The sequence below is a fragment of the Leucoraja erinacea genome, chromosome 1 (assembly GCF_028641065.1).
Source record: "Leucoraja erinacea ecotype New England chromosome 1, Leri_hhj_1, whole genome shotgun sequence".
Taxonomy (NCBI): domain Eukaryota; kingdom Metazoa; phylum Chordata; class Chondrichthyes; order Rajiformes; family Rajidae; genus Leucoraja; species Leucoraja erinaceus.
The window spans coordinates 152,484,852-152,503,503 of NC_073377.1; positions in this window are offsets into that span (position 1 = coordinate 152,484,852).

An 18,652-nucleotide genomic window follows, 5' to 3' on the forward strand; every position below is an offset into this window, starting at 1 on the left:
GTTACGAGGACCCCCTACGACCTCGTGTCGACCATGCTGCGAGTATGAGTCGAGGGTAAACTCGCCAGAACTCGCGGGTTAGGTCGCCCAAGTGGAACAGGCCCTTAAATATCAAAAGTGTGAAGATGGTTATCAAGATTTGCTGTGGAATCTTATTGGGGAAATGAGATGGGAAATGGCTAATGGGCTTTAATTCAATTAAGTGTGAGTTGCTGTATTTTGGGAAGTCAAACTAGAGCAAGACCTTCACAGTGAATGGTAGAAGCATGGGAAGGGTTCTAGAGCAGAGGGATCTGGCAGTACAAGTGCATAGTTCCCTGAAAGTGATGTCACACGTAAATAAGGTGATGTAGAAGGCTTTTGGCACTGGCTTCCATCTGTCAGCGAATTGAGTATAGAAGTTGGAACGTTATGTTAAAGTTGTACATGGCTTTGATGAGGCCACACTTTAGGTATTGTGTTCAGTTTTGCTCACCATGCCACAGTAAAGCCCCTGTCCCACTTAGGAGACCTAAACAGCAACCTCTGGTGACCTTGCCTGCCACCCAAGGTTTCCATGAAGTCACTGTAGGTTTTGGTCACTCTCCCTAATGGTCAAAAGTGGTTTCCGCATGGTTGAGGCTTCATCTAGGTTGCTGCTATTTTTTCATCATGACTAAAACCGGCCTTGACTAAAAATAGGTTGTCGTTTTAAAAATTGATTATTTTTTAGTCGCAGGTCTAGTTGAAGCCGGTTTTCTTCATAGCCGAAGAAGGTTTTCAACATATGCGTGGGAGGTGGTAGGAGGTTGCAGGTCACCTCGACCTTGATTTTTTTTTGTGTGGCAGGCAAGGTGCTGTTTAGGTCTTCTAAGTGGGACAGGAACTTAAAGATGTCATTAAGCTGGAGAGGGTGCAGAGAAAGTTTATGAGGATGTTGCCCAACACTTGCAGACCTGAACTATAGTGAGAGGTTGGGCAGGCAAGGACTTTATTCAGATTAGGACTGTATTCTTTGGAGTGCAGGAAGCTGAGAGGTGATCTTATAGAGGTGTAGAAAAGGAAATAGATAAGGTGAATGCACTGCTTTTTTTCTCCCAGGGTAGGGGACAACCTCCTGTGCTATAAAAAGAATAAAGCCCAAGCCTGTTCAACCTCTCCCTACAGCACAGTCCCTCTAGTCAGGCAACATCCTGGTAAATCTTCTCTGACCCCTTTCCAGCTTTCCTATAACATGATGACCAAAACTGAACACAATGCTGCTTGAGTTACTCCAGCACTTTGTGGCTTTATTTATTACCAATAATAATAACCTACTTATGCAGTCAAATTATTTATATGTGTTGAAAGGATCTGCAGATGTTGGATAGGCAGCCGGAGGTGTACAGCTGATGCCGTTGGTGTTACTACCATCTCCGTTATGGTGTGGAAGCCCGAAGATGTCGAAGGGCCTGCTCGTTTCAGGGAAATGCCTCGGCTGATCGGCCATAGGGGCGAACGCGATCGGCCCGAATGCACGCCTCCATTTCCATGATCGCCACTCCGGCCACCATTTCCTGGACAACTACGGTGCCATAACCAGCATCCTGCCACCGACGGCCCGAGATATCCACATCGGCCGTTAACGGGAGCGACATTCGAACTTGCGGTGTGTGGACCCTGGACTTAATTTTTGACTCCCACCCATATAGGTGGAAGTTCACCATTGCTGCCATCGCCCAGCCGATATTGGGGGCCGACTTCTTACGCGCGTTCTCCTTGCTAGTCGATGTGCAGGGCAGGCGAATGGTTACGTCATCGGACCTATGCATGGCCTAAGTCGCGTAATCCGTTCACGCCCCAACAGCAACTCGACGAGGTAGCTGAGATCCAGCAACCTTTCGCAACCCTTCTCACTGAATTCCCAGGGTTGCTCACGTCCCGGTTCGACGGGCCATGCTCTGTCATGGCGCGGTCCACCACATTCCTACCGAGGGCCCACCGGTTCACTCCCGTGCGCGCCGCCTTCCACCCGATAAACTGCGCATCGCACGACATGAGTTCCAGCTTATGGAAGACATGGGGATTGTCTGGTAGTCAGATAGCCCTTGGGTTTCCCCACTGCACATGGTGCCCAAAGCGTCTGGGGGATGGAGACCTTGTGGTGATTACAGGCGTCTATACGCGGTAACCACAGCAGATCGGTACCCAGTCCCAAACATCCAGGATTTCTCGGCTCATTTGGAGGGCGCCTGCTTCTTCTCGAAGGTCGACCTCATTTGCGGGTATAATCAGATCCCGGTCCATCCCAACGACATCCACCATCACCCCTTTCGGCCTTTTCAAAATGGCTAAGAATGCCTTTTGGCCTGAAGAACGGCGCTCAAGCGTTCCAAAGGGCTAATGGATCAGGTCAGGCGGGGTTTGCCGTTCATATTCATCTATTTCGATGATATTCTGGAGGCCAGCAGCTCGTAGGCTGAACACGTTAGGCACCTCCGCCTGCTCTTCGAACGGCTGCGTAAGCACGGATTGGTGATCAACCCTGCGAAGTGCCAGGTCGGATTGCGCTCCCTCTCCTTTTTAGGTCACAGGGTAACCTGCCAAGGCGCACAACCGCTGCCTGAGAAGGTCGATGCATTCCGTCGTTTCCCGAGGCCACTATCTGTCAAGGGCCTGCAAGAATTCATCGGTTTGGTCAATTTCTACCACCGATTTATCCCGTCAGCGGCCGCCATCATGCGGCCATTGTTCCAATGTCTGGCGGGCAAGCCAAGGACCTGGTTTGGTCCAGGGAAGCCAGTATAGCTTTCGAGGGGACTAAGACCGCGCTGGCCTACGCCACCATGCTGGTACACCCGAGGGCATCTGCCCCCACAGATCTCACTGTGGGTGCATCGGACATCGAGGTGGGTGCTGTCCTCGAGCAGCGGATAGATAACCGCTGGCTGCCGCTTGTGCTTTTCAGCAGGCCGCTGCGGGCCCCGGAGATTAAGTACAGCGCTTTCGATCGGGAGCTCCTCGCGCTTTACCTAGCGATCTGACATTTCCGCTACTTCCTCGAGGGCTGAGCATTCACCGCATTCACGGACCTCAAGCCACTCACGTTCACTTTGAATAAAGTAACCGACCCCTGGTCTGCCAGGCAACGGCAGCACCTCGCCTACATATCGGATTTCACGTCTGACATTAGGCACGTGGCGGGGAAGCTGAACGTTGAGGCTGACGTGTTCTCTCGTCCGGCGGTCCCTGAGGTTTCCGTTTTGAACCTAGGTGTGGATTATGCAGAGCTGGCAGCGACTCAAAGGGCCAACGCCGGCATGGAGAATTACCGCAATACCGAATCGGGTCTTAAGCTGGGTGAAGTACCTCGCGGCGCTGCAGGCGTGCGGGTCATTTGCGATATTTCAATGGGTGAAGCCCGCCCGATCAGCCCGATTGCCTAGAGGCAACATATTTTTGACACTATCCACAGCCTAGCTCACCCGTCTATCGGCGCCACCTCAGCCCTGGTCGCGACCAAGTTAGTCTAGCATGGGTTGTGGAAGCAGGTCGCAGCATGGGCCCGCGCTTGTATCCCCTGTCAGACTTCCAAGGTGCAGAGGCATGTGCGCCTGCCCGTGCAGGATTTCGCTGTTCCAGACGGCAGGTTCCCGCACATCCATGTTGACCTGGTGGGTCCCTTGCCGTGTTCGTATGGGGCCACTCACTTACTCACTATTGTGGATAGGTTCACCAGGTGGGCGGAGGCAATACCGTTGACCGATGCGTCTGCTGGGGCTTGTGCTCACGCTATTATCTCCAATTGGATTGCTCGTTTTGGGGTACCTTCAGATATCACTACCGTTCATAGGGCCCAGTTCACGCCCTCCCTGTGGGGTGGTATAGCGCAGCTGTACGGCGCAAAGTTGCATCAGGCCACCGACCACCGCGTATCATCCAGAGTCGAACGGTTTAGTCGAGCGGTTTCACAGACATCTTGTTGGCGTTGAAGACCTCGGCCGAGCTGGTTTATGGCTCGGTTATGCGGGTACCAGGGGATTTTATACCCGCCACCCGCGATCAGGAGGTCCCGGCTTCGGCGGTGCTAGCTGACCTTCACGAGGTGCGCGCGCGTTGGTCCCGGTTCCCACCTCCCGACACGGTGCATGTGCCTACTATTTTATGGGATTGTGCTTATGTTTTCCTTCGTAGGGATGCTCACCGCTCGCCATTACAGCGGGTGTATGAAGGACCGTACAAGGTATTAGGTACATCGACGTTCACGTTGGACATGGGTGGCAGGGAGGAGTTTGTCTCCATCACCTGCCTTAAGCCAGCCTACGTCGACGAGGATAGCCCGGTGGCGGTGGCCACTCCGCAATGTAGAGGGCGTCCGCCGGCCGTTTTAACGCCCTCTGCACCTGTTACCCCCAGTTATGTTTCACCGGTCCGGTCTGTTACGCCCATCCGTCGTTTGCGTTTGTCGCGTCCCTCCGGTTCTGTTTAGCCGGCCCCGAATTGTACGCTCGCCCCCCAACCTCGGACTACGCGTTCCGGTCGAACCGTCCGGATACCCATGCGTTTCCATACCGCAGATTCTGGGGGGGGGGGGGGGGCATGTTGCGGCACCTGCTGGCGCATGCAGATATCGAACCCGGCGTTCGGAAGCTGCGGTCACGTGACTCGGGAGGGGCTGCTGTTTTTGCGTGTCTTCGCTTTCGCGCCACAGTTGTTTTGCTGACCACCGTTATGATCAGACGTGTTTGCAGAGAACTGTTTGCCAAGGAGCGAGTGTGTAAATAAAACCGTTCAGAAAACTAGGTTGTCGTTTCCTGCATCCACTAAAATATAATGGGGTATTTAGAAAAATTGGAAGGTAATCGGAAAAATCCAAATTGGTTTTGTGAAAAGGAACTAATTTTTGATCGATTTATTGGAGTCTTATGAAGATGTGAAGCAAGATGTGGCTAATGGAGAAATATATACTCTACTTACATTTCCAGAAAGCATTTGAAAAGGTGCGGCATCAAAGGCCATTGTTGGAAATAAAATCCTGTGCTGTGAAAGCTGACATATTTGCATAGTTAAAAGTATGGCTGGCTAACAAGAAATAGACAGCTGGCATAACTGGGTCATTTGTAGTTGGCAAGATGTAACACATGTAAGCCATAGGGATCAGTGCTGGGGCCTCAACTATTTACAATTTATATAAATGACATGGATAAAGGGACCAAAGACACAGTTGTTAATTTTACTTATGACACAACGATAGTAGGGAAATATTTTAAGCAGAGAGCATAAAGAGACTACAAAAGGTATACCTAGATAAGTTAAGTGAGTGGGCAATGTAATGCAATGTGGGAAAATGTAAAGTTATCCAATTTGGCTGAAAAGTTAACAAGAAACAAATTATCCAAATGGTGGGAGATTGCTGTGAATCCCGTGTACGATTCACAATAGGCATGCAGTTCCCTCGTCGTTCTGAAAACTTGAAAAATGGTATTTAACTACATAATTGGGATATAATGTATCAGTTATATAGAGCATTGGTGTGGTGGGATGGGAGATTGCAACCTTCACCTGGTCCGCCCCTTTCGACGAATGCAATCAACCTGGCATGCCCAATCAAATAAGATCAAATAGATCAGGTTGACCTACAGCTTTAGGCTGTGCACGGTAAACGCAAGAAGAAGCATTGGTGTGGTCATAGCTAGAGTAATGCCCCTGTCCCACTTAGGAAACCTGAACGGAAACCTCTGGAGACTTTGCGCCCCACCCAAGGTTTCCGTGCGGTTCCCGGAGGTTGCAGGTGGTTGCCGAAGGTTGCAGGTAGTGGAAGCAGGCAGGGAGACTGACAAAAACCTTTGGGAACTGCACGGAAACTTTGTGTGGGGCGTAAAGTCTCCAGAGGTTTCCGTTCAGGTTTCCTAAGTGGGACAGGGGCATGAGCCTACAGTATTAGTCTTATTTGCATTGGAACTTGTTCTCTGAATGTTTACGAGACAGATACTGTAGCTGGTGAGCAGTTTGTTTTATCTTCTACTGTCGTTTAAAAGAGTGATGTGGAACCTGATTGAATCACATAACAGGTCTTATCAAGGTGGATGTGAAGAGGAATCTTCTCATGGGATATCCTCTCTCGGGTCATTGTTTAAAAATAAGAGGATCCCTATTTAAGAGAGGTGAGGCCTTTTATTTTTCTCAGATTTGTACGTGTTTCAAGCTCCCTTTCTCAAGGGATGGTGGAAGTAGAGTATTTCATTCATTTTTAAGGCAGAAATACATGTTAAACAAGGACTGAAAGGTTATTGTGGGTAGACTGGGATATGGAATTGAAGTTATAGCCCTGTGCAGAGCAGTGTTGAGGGAATGAATGCCTATAATTACACTGAACATATACGTTCATGTTATACAACAAGATTTTGTGTCATCTGCCAATTACAAAATTGTGTACTGAGCAGACAAGAGGAGCTCATTTCTGCTTGCCATTTATCAACTCAGTTGGCATGACTTTTGAATGTCACAAGATGTTATTCACTGCAGGATATCCATCTGCCAACCTACACTTGTAGCCAATATATTTATGTGGTTTGTTCAGTTAGGTGTCTGATCTTTGGTGAGTCCTCCACCCCTTCTCTCCAGGATATTGATGGTGTGGCACTAGTAATGGTCAGGCAATTGAATGTCAAGGGTTGGTGGTTAGACTCTCTTGCTTGACATGTTCATTGACTGAGACTTTTCTGGTGTGAATGTTCCTTGCTATTTATCAGTCCTAAATGTTTCTAACTCTGGGCATGGGCTGTTTCATTTGCTGGGGAGTTGCAGATGGAATCAAGCATTGTTTAATTACGAGTAAGCATTTGACCTAACGACGGTAGGTAAGTCATCTATGTCGCTTCTGAAGATGTCTTGGGCCGAGGGCACTGCCCTGAGGAACCTCTACACTAAAGACTCAGGCCTAGGAAGTTGAAAACACTGAGCATGGAAAAAGTACAGCACTAGCAACATGCCTTGCGGCCACAACATCTGTGCTGAACACGGTGCCTAAATAAATAATCTCAGCTGCCTGCTCATGATCCCTATCACTTTGTTCCCTGCATATATATGCCAATCTAATAAGAATTTTAAATGCCACTATCATATCTGTCTCCACCACCATTCCTATCAATGCATTCCAGCCACCCTCAGTGTAAACAACTTGCCCTGCACATCGTCTTTAAACGTAGCCCGCTAGTCTTTAACCTGTCCACCTTGGGGGAAAAGGTTCTTACTGTCTACCCTTTCTATGGTTCTCATAAGTTTATATTCTTGTTCAACTTGTCCTTGTAGCTAATATCACCTGGAATCTCCAACGACCATAACAGCCTCCCTTTCAGTAATGCACGACTCCAACTATTGGAGTGCATTCCATTTGATGCCCATTGCTGAGTATTACCAGGGTATTTTGTACCACACGTTGTCAAATGTTGCCTTGCTGTTGCGTCACCTCTACAATTGAGCTATTTTGGCCCATGTTTGGTTCAAGGTTGTGATGAGATCTAGAGCTGAGTGATCCTGGCAAAATCTAAATTGGCATTTGTGAACAGGTTATCAGAATGTAAATATTGCTTGTTAGCACTGATGACAACAGCTTCTATCATTTTGCTGATGATTGACTCAGTGATAATTAGTTGCATTGGATTTGTCCTGCTTTTTGTGAGAAAAAGATATAACCAGGCAATGTTCCATATTGCCTGATAGATGCCAGAACTCTAATTGCAAAGAAAAAAGTTTGGCTTCAGATATAGCTGTTTCTGGAGCCCAGATCCTCAGCATTACAGCTGGGATGTTATCTGGCTTCATTGTTTTGGCTGTATCTCATGCTCCCAGCTACTTCTTGAATATGTATGGAGCAAATAGAAAACTGGCTGAAGATTTTGGAGACACAAGGAACCACAGATGCAGGAGGATTTTGGGGGGGATCTCAGATGGAAGCTGGGATAGATCATCTATCTGGCATTTCCAGACAGTTCTCATTACTACTGCCTTAGTCTTTGACCTGGCACTCACACACTGAGCTCTACATCATCAAAGAATGGATTATCCTTGCAGCCTTGGCCTCTCTTTGTTCAATTGGCCGTCATTATTCACAATTGAATGTTGTAGAATTCAGAGCTTTGATCTCATCTGTTGGTTATGGGAACTATTACATCTGTTGTACACTATTTTTTGCTTTCTAACATGCATGTTGGCCTATGTTGACGCCTCACTATAAGATGTGTCTGGTGATGCTTGCAGTATGCCCTTGCTATCCTTATTGATCCACAGTCAGGGTGCATATTGATCCATTCATCCATAGTCATGTATCGTTGGAGTGTGGGCCATGCCAGTCAATCAGGTTACAGATTGTGCCAGTGTACATCTCTGCTGTTGGTGGTCCACTTTATCTCATGGACGCCCAGTTTTCAACTGCAAGATCTGTGCTGACAAAGTCCCATTTTGCGGATTAGGAGTGCCATAAGACACAATAGACATCGTGCTTGGTTTGAAGATCTTCACACGCGGGACATTGGGAGAAAATGCAAGATGAGACCGCAATGTATACAGGCCGTTCACTCCAACAGGACAGAAATGGCGATCAAGATATGGGGTGCAACAGACCTGCAATGTTGCCTATGGAATTTAATGACAGTCCATCTGAAATAGAATGTGTAGTTTGATTGAAATGCGAGGTCAGAATTTAAATGTGAGACCTTTCTCGAAGAGGTAAGAGATAGTTTTGACCTTAAATCGTCAGGCAGAAAATGCAAATTAAGGAGATTGAGGGAATGCCATGCAACATAGAGTCAAGGCATTGCTGCCACCGGGCAGGAGATGCAAAAGCCTGAAGATGCACAACAGGATTCAAGAACAGCTTCTCTCCTACAACTATCAAGTTCTTGAACCAACCAGCACAATCCTAATCCTATCTCAACAACAGAACACTATGGACCATGTCTTGCACCAGAGTCTTAGTCGCAAAGTTATTCAGCATGGAAACAGACCCTTCAATCTAATTCATCCATGCTGACAAAAATGCCCCTTCTAAGCAAATTACATTTGCCCACACCTGCCCCATATCAGTCTAAACCTTTCCTATCCAAATGTATTGTGCAAATGTATCTTAATTGTTGTTTTTGTATCTACCTCAACTACCTCAGGCATCTTGTTCCATATTACCACCACCCTCAGGATAACAGTCTCCCTCAGGTTCAGATTAAATCACTCCTTTCCCACTTTAAACCTAGGCCATCAAGTTCTTGATTCCCCTATCCTGGGAGAATCTATTCCCCTCATGATTTTATACACCTTTATAAGATCATCCCTCAACCTTGACTTCCCTCCAAGGAATAAAGTCCTAGCCTGCTCAACCTCTGCCTATTTCATGGGCCCTTGAGCCCTTTACATCTTTGTAAATCCTTTCTGCATCCTTTTCAGATTAATGGATCTTTCCTGGGTGATCAAACTGAACACAATACCCCAATACCCTGCCTTATGAGGCCAGTATGCCAAAAGTGTTCTTTGTCACCTTAACTACCTGCAATTCCAATTTCAGGAAATTGTATACTTGTGCTCCTAGGTCCCCCTGCTCTACAACACTCTTCCTTCACTGTGAGGGCCCTGGTTTGATTTATCTTCCCAAAATGCAAATACTTCTCACTGATTTGAATTAAACTTCATGTGCCATTCCTCAACCCACTTGCTCAGGTGATTAAGATCCCATTGTAATTCTTGGTAACATCTTTGTTGCCTATCCTACCACCAATGTTAGCGTCGTCCGTGAACTTACATAATGCCTTGCACATTTTCATCCAACTTGTTGATAAGGATGACAAAAAGCAATGGGTCCACTGATGTATACCACTAGTTGGTGACTTCAAGTCTGCAAAATGACGTGCTGCTACGATCCTATGTGATCTCACCTTACAGAGCAGCTTACCACGTGGAACCTTATCAAAGGCTTTGCTGAAGTCCATGTACAACATCTACAGCTTTGCCCTTACTCTAACTTGTCCTGCCCTTCACTCTAATAGGAACATGCATATCATGTTCTCACAATCTCACGATCACCTTTAAAATCCAACCACTTTCCAGACATCCCTTTGCCCACAAACAACCAATTCCAATCAACTGTCCCTCTCTAACACCACCAGAGTTAGCTTTGCCTTCAATTTAGAGCTTTAATTTGTGCAACACTGACACTTCACTCACTTGTGTCGGTAACCTGGGCATCGACCCCTCCCTCTGCAACTGGATACTGGACTTTCTAACCAACAGACCCCAGTCTGTGAGGTCTGTGAGGTTAGACAAGTCTGTGAGGTTAGACAAGCACACCTCTTCAACCCTCACCCTGAACACCGGCGTTCCTCAGGGCTGTGTGCTGAGCCCCCTCCTCTACTCCCTCTTCACCTATGACTGCACACCTGTACATGGTACTAACACCATCATCAAGTATGCAGATGATACAACGGTGATTGGCCTCATCAGCAACAACGATGAGCTGGCCTACAGGGAGGAGGTCCAGCACTTAGCAGCATGGTGCGCTGACAACAACCTGGCCCTTAACTCCAAGAAGACCAAGGAGCTCATTGTAGACTTCAGGAAGTCCAGAGGTGGCACGCACACCCCCATCCACATTAACGGGACGGAGGTGGAACGTGTTTCTAGCTTCAGGTTCCTGGGATTCAACATCTCCGATGACCTCTCTTGGACCCACAATACCTCTACTCTGATCAAGAAGGCTCATCAGCGTCTCTTCTTCCTGAGGAGACTGAAGAAGGTCCATCTGTCTCCTCAGATCCTGGTGAACTTCTACCGCTGCACCATCGAGAGCATCCTTACCAACTGCATCACAGTATGGTATGGCAACTGCTCTGTCTCCGCAATGCAGAGGGTGGTGAAAATTGCCCACGCATATTCCACGTCCCCTCCATTGAGTCTGTCCAAAGCAAGCGCTGTCTGCGGAGGGCGCTCAGCATCGCCAAGGACTGCTCTCACCCCAACCATGGACTGTTTACCCTCCTACCATCAGGAGGCGCTTACAGGTCTCTCCGTTGCCGAACCAGCAGGTAGAGGAACAGATTCTTTCCGGCGGCTGTCACTCTACTAAACAACGTACTTCGGTGACTGCCAATCACCCCCCCCCCCCCCCCCCCCCCCCCCCCCCCCCCGGACCCCCCCCCCCCCCCCCCCCCCCCCCCCCCCCCCCCCCCCCCTTATTATTTATTTTTTATTCAAATCGTTTGCTATGTCGCTCTTCAAGGGAGATGCTAAATGCATTTTGTTGTCTCTGTACTGTACAATGACAATGACAATTAAAATTGAATCTGAATCTGAATCTGAATCCGGACTTGCCCTGCCCAATTCCGTTGGAATTAGTCAAGCTTTGCCCTACCCTTGTAGAGCCCTCTACATCTTGCCCGAGGAAACTTTCCTGAACAGACTTGACAAATTCCACCTCATCTCAGACCTTGGTGCCATGGCAGACCCAGTCTATGCTGCAATGCCAACCCTTTAGGTCTTGCATCTGTCTGCAATATCCTGGCATATTTGTTCCTCTAATTTATTTTGACTATTTGGGGGCTTACAGTACAATCTCATAAAGGTGATCATCCCCTTTTTTATTCCGTTATAGCTTCACTGGACAATTCTTCAGTCAAATCATCTTGAATAATTCCAAGATGATATGTGAAGAAGTGTCCAATATTCTTCTTATTCAGTAATGTAACTTCCTCTCCTCTTTTACCCCTCACCTCAGTCTCACCTGTAGTAAATACACCCTAGAATATTAAACTGCCATTCCGTCCCTCCCTTGGTCACATTTCTGTAATGGCTATAATGTCCGAGTTGCACATACCTATTCAATGCCCTGAGTTCATCTGTTTTGTTATCAGGCCTTAAACATTGACATAAATCCAATTTAAGCCAATTATCTTCTTTGCCCCCTGCTAAGTTCATGCCTATCCTGTCCACTAAACCTGATGTTATTAACTTCTGTACCAACGTCCAGCTTCCCACTTGCTTGATCACTGCATTAGATTGCGTCTCCCAAGCCAAACTAGTTTAGAATCTCCCTAGTAGCACGGAAAACCTTCCCGCCAGGATATTTGCTCCACTCCATGTCAGGAGCAAGCATGTCCCTCTTGTACAGGTCACCTCTGTCCCAGAAGAAGTCCCAAAAATCTGAATCCCTGCCCCCTAAACCAAGTCTTCAGCTGCATATTCGCCTGTACTATCTTCTTATTCCAATCCTCATTAGACGGTGGAACTGGGAGTAATATGAAGATTACTCCTTGAGATCCAGTTTTTGAACCTTTGTCTAACTCCCTATATTCACTTTGTAGAACCTCATCCCTTTTCCTCCCTATGTCAGTTTACCAATGTATACTGTGATTTCTTGCTTCCCTTTCCCCCTTGAGAATGTTCTGCAGCCCCTTTGATTCATCCTAAAACCTGGCTCCAGGGAAGAAACATAACATCCTGGACCCCATTTGCTGCTTTCGAATCTCCTGACTGCTCAGCTAACTAATTAATTACCTATCACTATGGTCCTGTCTGACTTCACTCCACCTGGTTGTGTCTTATTGCCAGGCCTAATGCCATGGACCTGACTGCTCTGCTGCTCTCATTCGAATGGTCATCTCGCCTCAACAGTATCCAGAGAGCTATCCATGTTTTCAAGTGGGATGGCCAATTGGCCAACTTCAAAAGAAAGACAGTGAGCATCTCTAACCATTATACATGGCTGTTTTGGCCTCACTGAAGCATTTGATTACATGAACAGGAAGGGACTGTGGAGCAATCTCTACAAAATTCAGCTGTCCACAGATATTCATCTCAATCTTATGTTTGCTCATGATGGCATGCAAACTATGATCCTAAAAATGCTTATAATAGAATCATTCCCAGTGAAGACTAGCGCCGAGCAAGTCTGTGGCTTTACCTGGAATCATTTATTTATCTCACAATGCAATACCGCATCTTGCCTCCAATTAATTTCCCTTAAGAATGAAGCTAATCTTTTGAATGAATAGGAAACCGTTTAACCAAACTAGACTACAGAACCAAGGTTACATCAATAGTTGAAAGAGTGCAGGAGCTTATCGGAAAGAGAGCAAATTTCAAGATGGTTTACAGTAGCAATATAATCCAGAATCAATAAAAGACTGTACAGGATTTAGTAATAATTAGAAAGCAAGCCTCGCTTTATACCTTAATGGTCTTGGTGCATTTACGAGAAAGTAATAGCGATTTACTGAACATGATACATTCACCACATAAAGCAATCACAAATAAATATCATCAATGCCTCTGCTTCCTGAGAAGATTCAGGAGATTAAGTTCGTAGACAAATACCCTGTTGAATTTCTACAGGTATATGGCAGAGAGCATACTGACCGGTTGCATCACAGACTGGCTGAGTAACTCAAACACCCAGGAACAAAATAAATTACAGAGAGTGGTAGACACCGCCTGGAACTGAACCCCCACTCCCCCATCAAAGAGATCTATAGGAGGCACGGTTGCAAAAACACACCTGTATTAACAAAGACCCGCACATTCTGGGTCTGCTCCCATTTTGCTCCTACCAGGAAGGTAGATGATACAAGAGCCTGAAAAGCATGACCAACTGGTTCGAGAATAGTTTCTTCCCAATAACCATCACAACACAAACCTCAACAACTATGAATTTCAGCGGGCTGTCTTTGGTTGCATGAAGGAATTCAGTTGTTGCACTTATATTACGGTTATTAATTTATGAATTTATAAAAACGTATTAAATAATACCTGTGTGCGTTGCATTGATGGATAAGTTAAGCTGCTGTAAGTAAGAATGTATTTGCTCTGTTGTTGGTGCATATGACAATGAAACACTTTCGATTCGTGACAACAAAAGGGGGAGAAAATCGTAAACTGGGAGTCTGAAGGGGATATTAAGAACACGAATGGAAGACCAGGAGATATTAAAAAGAGAAAAAATGATTATAAATGATAGCTTATGTGACCTTTCAAAACTAACACAAAATAAATTATAAATATGTTAGAAGAAAATGATAACCATAAACAATATGGACCCTTTAAAAATGAATGTATAAATGTTGTCAATGATAGAAATGGCAAAAGCTGAATAATTATTTTGTGCCAGTTTTCATCTTAAAGGGAATTATATTCAAGGGCAGTAATGTTAATATCAGCAATATCAGTGAGTACACTAGTTTGAGCAGAGACTGACAAAATCATTGGAACTGGTAGTTTCCATTTTAGAATTTTAAAGGAGAAAGGTAAAAAAAATAATTGATGATCGCCATAATCGTCCGAAGCCTTCTTTCTCAATTCAGAATTGGCCCTTTAGATTAGTTTAATATATAGATACTTTTGGCCTACCGGCTCCATGCTGACCATCTATCACTTGTTCATACTAGTTCAATGCTATCTTGCTATCTCATCACCTCGTTATACACTGGGGGAAATTTACAGAGATCAATTAACCTACAATAGATAGACACAAAAAGCTGGAGTAACTCAACAGGACAGGCCGCATCTCTGGAGAGAAGAAATGGGTGACCTTTCAGGTTAAGACCCTTCTTACTCAATTAAGCTACAAACATGTAGGTCTTTGGGATATCGGAGGAAACAGGAGTAACCGGAGGGCACCCATGAGGTCACAGGGAGAAGATGCAAACTCCACACAGACAGTACATGAGGTCAGGATTGAACCTGGGTCTCTGGGGCTGTGAGGTGCTGTGTGGCACAAGGTTTGGCTCGGAGGCTGAGCAGAATAGAATCAAGTTAGACAGAGCTACGGGATAGGTGACTCCAAAGTTAACGGGGCAGACAATAGATTCTACGAGCACAAACAGGAATTGAGGATGATGTTTTACTTCTCTGATGTTGGACTCCAGGATGGCTCTACCAGCTGTGCCACTGTGCCATCCATCCAGAAAATTACAAAAGTCATTCAATTTCTCCAGTTAGCCGAGATAGAGGCAAATCAGAAAACAATAAGCTTGTTTGTCAAACATCTGTTGTGGGGTCTATAATTAAGGACAGAGTAAGCACATAGAACAATATGAGCTGGTTAGACAAAAGCAAATGGATTAGTAAAAGCCAAATCCTGTCTAACAAAATGTTTTGAGAAAGCAATTATAGGGCTAAACAGATGTAGTTTACACACACATTAAGAAGGTGCTTGATAATTCTACATAAGAAGATAGCTGTTAAAATTAAAGCTCATTGAATTAATAGGAAATATAGGCTTGGTTAAAGCATTGATTAGATGAAGATAGACTGGAGTCATAGAGTCATACAGCGTGGAACCAAGCCCTATTAGCCCAACTTACCTACATTGACCAACGTGTCCTTTCTACACTCGTCCCATCCGCTGTGTTTGGTTCGTATTCCTCTAAAACTATCCTATCCTTGTACCTGTCTAAATGTTTCAGAAATGCTGCGATAGTGCCTGCCTTAACGATCTCCTCCGCCAGTTTGTTCCACACACACACCAGCCTTTGTGTAAAAAACAAATTTCCCCTCCATTTAACTCTTTCTCCCCTCACCATAAACATATGTCCCTTGGATCTCGAGGTACATACTGCAAAGGAATTGGAAGAAAGGGACTATTGGAGGTGGATGATCCATGCTAACCCTCTTTAATAGTTCAACTGCCTCACCCAAAATAAATACCACTATCTCAGGTATGTCATGTGCAGTTATCTTCTGCTTCTATGCAATCAATCTCTTTGTCCAAGGATGGGTGCCTATTCAAGAAGCCATGGGTAGCCATAAAGCTGATGTGATGTCATCCATTTTGGGAGATAAAAGTACAAATGTTGAGTTTTTTTTAAAATGGAGAGCAATTGAAAGTTATAATTGTTCAGAGGTATCTGGGTGTCCTTACTTGTGAATTACTGATCCGTGCAGATTCAGCAAGTAATTAGAAAGGTCATTGGCATGTTGGCCTTTATTATTGAGTGTGTTTCAATTAAGCATATGAGTCTGCAAATGAGTCTTAATGAGTCTGCAAAAGGAATATTATGTATAAATCTGAAGAAGGGTCTCGACCAGAAACGTCACCTATTCCTGCTCACCAGATATGCTGTCTGACCTGCTGTGTTACTCCAGATTTCTGTGTCTATCTTTGGTGTAAACCAGCATTTGCAGTTCCTTCCTACACATTATGTATGTCTGGTTTTCTTACCAAAGGATACATTGATAAAGGTTGCCTACATTGATTCCAAATGGTGTTTTGTTTTCACCATCCCTTCAAACCTCCCTCTTTCTGATACAGAACTCAACAGAGGCTCCTATGGCCCCACGTCAACAAATTTCAGGCCCACCAATTTGTAGAGCTTTTCCTCCATTGCCTCCCCCTTTAGGCCTTTTTCTATGGGAAGGTGTCCGAACCACCCAGTGATGATCCCATCTCCAGGCTCCAATATTCCTCTCCTTTTGGTTTCCGTCTGCCAGTCTTCTACCTTCTCTGGAGCTTTGTATTTCAAACTGCCGGCGAAACATCGACTGTCTTGACCTCTACTCCCCTTGCCTACTCCAATCACACCCCCTCAAAACGCACAGCCCTCTGCTCACTATTTTAACAATCCTGACATTGTCATTAAACCCGCCAACAAGGGAGATGTCGATGTGGTCTTGTGGGCTGACCACTGCCATGCTGAGACTAGATGCCAGCTCTCAGCCACCTCCTCATATCTACCTCTTGGCCATGACGTTACTTACAAACACAGACCATTATATCCCATCATGTCATTACCTCTGGCAATCAGCTCCCCACAGCCTCCAACCTTATTGGTCCCGGCCCCACATGGCCCACTTGGAATGGAATAGGAATACTTTATTGTCACAAGGCACATTGGAACTTTTTGCTTGCATACCCAATGTATACAAATAGCGGCCATCTACGGTGCTGACAATGTTACAAAGCACGACGGCTGCTCCTTTGTTCGCCCCTCCCCCACACCGGGTCCACCATTGTTCTTCCACCTCCTCCCTCACAGCAGTTCCCCACGCTCTCATCGACTGACGACCGTGGGTTGACCTGCAAGGCTTTGCCGCCGCCGAGCCCCCATCGTCGTGAGGTTCCACCACCGCCGCTGAGATCCTATCGTCACCGCAGCTCGCCGCTCCTGTCGAGACTCCATTCGGCCCAGGCAGGCTTCGCCACCCAGCTTTCCGCAGCCTCCTGGGAGACCTGTGGGGGCCAGTATTTCTACCCCCTTCCCAAAATCCACAAACAGGACTGCCCTGGCCGATCCATTGTTACTGCCTGCTCCGGCCCCACTGAATTCACCACCACAATCCTTGTTTCTACCCTATCCCACCTATGTACGAGACACCTCGCACTTCCGCCAACTCTTTAATAACTTTCAATTTTGATGCCACCAGTCACTCAACTTTACCATTGACATCCAGTAGCCTCCTGTAAGTTATTTGTTTCGGTGAACACTTATGCTTGGTCCACCAGGGCCCACTGGATCTCCCTGTTGCTCTCTATTAGAGCTCCCTTTCTTTTTCCCATACTGAGCTTTCTGTCCTGGGACTCCATTGGCAGAGTGAAGCTGATGAAGCCGAATTTTAGTTAAAAATATAAGAAGATATTAAATTGGCTTCTGGGCTAGCTTACAGCTTATATTTAGTGTCAAATTAGGCTTTCCTCAGGTTGCGGGGTGTGTGAGATAACTTTCCCAAGTGAAGGAGCTATTGACATCCAAAGTAAGCCTCCTGACCAAGTTTATGGGGGAGGAGGCAATAAAGGAAGAGAGAAATAGACGGTCACATCTTTGTAAACACTTATGCTTATGGGGACCAAATGACAGAGGAAGCATACTGGGTCTCTATTGTTGGCAAATGGCCAATATCTGTATTTGATGTGAGAACTCCCTTTTCTTTACCTTCCCATACTAAGGAATTTCAAAAAAACCCTGTGTAATTCTGGGGACTGAGGACAGTCAAGTTGGTTGGTCACTTGACTGAAGCCCAAACAGTTTGTGTGGTGTGTCTGTTTATTAAGAAGCGAACCTGGTTTAGTAGTTAAGATAAGTAGCTTTTTCAAAGCAAGGAAATTGGAGGAACAGCAACTGATATTTTGTTTGAGTAGCATCCATACCTGCAGTATGAGCACTGAATTCTCCAATTTTAGGTAACTTCTACAAACACATCTCACCACCCTCCCCCTCCCTCTCCCCCCACCCCCCTTCCCACTCGTTCCCCGACTGAAGGTCCGGTAAACAGTTCCACAGTTGGCAACGATGTATCCCTCTTGGGCTCACAATGTCTCCAGCCAACAAGTGGCTTATCAGGGAACCTCCTTGCCTGAGGTCATCTGTTGCCGGCCCAGATTTGACCCATTTGCATTCTCACTTCCAGTTCCAATTCAGGTATAGGTAGGATTTAGAGGGTTACTGGCCAAATACAGGCAACTGGAACTTGCCCAGATTGCCAGCTCAGTCGCCATGGGCATGGTGGGCTAAAGGGCCTACTTTTAGCTCTAAAAACGCTAGAGATTGGACGAATAAGTGGTAATGTCAGTGACGTGTGCAAACATCTTACAAGGATTGACCGAGCAGGCTTGAAGTTTGATATTTCCCCTGGCTGAGTTATTTGGAACCTGGGGCCAGTCTCAGAATAAGGGGGGGTCACCTTTTCAGCGCTGAAATTCTTTGTCAGAGGATCTTGAATT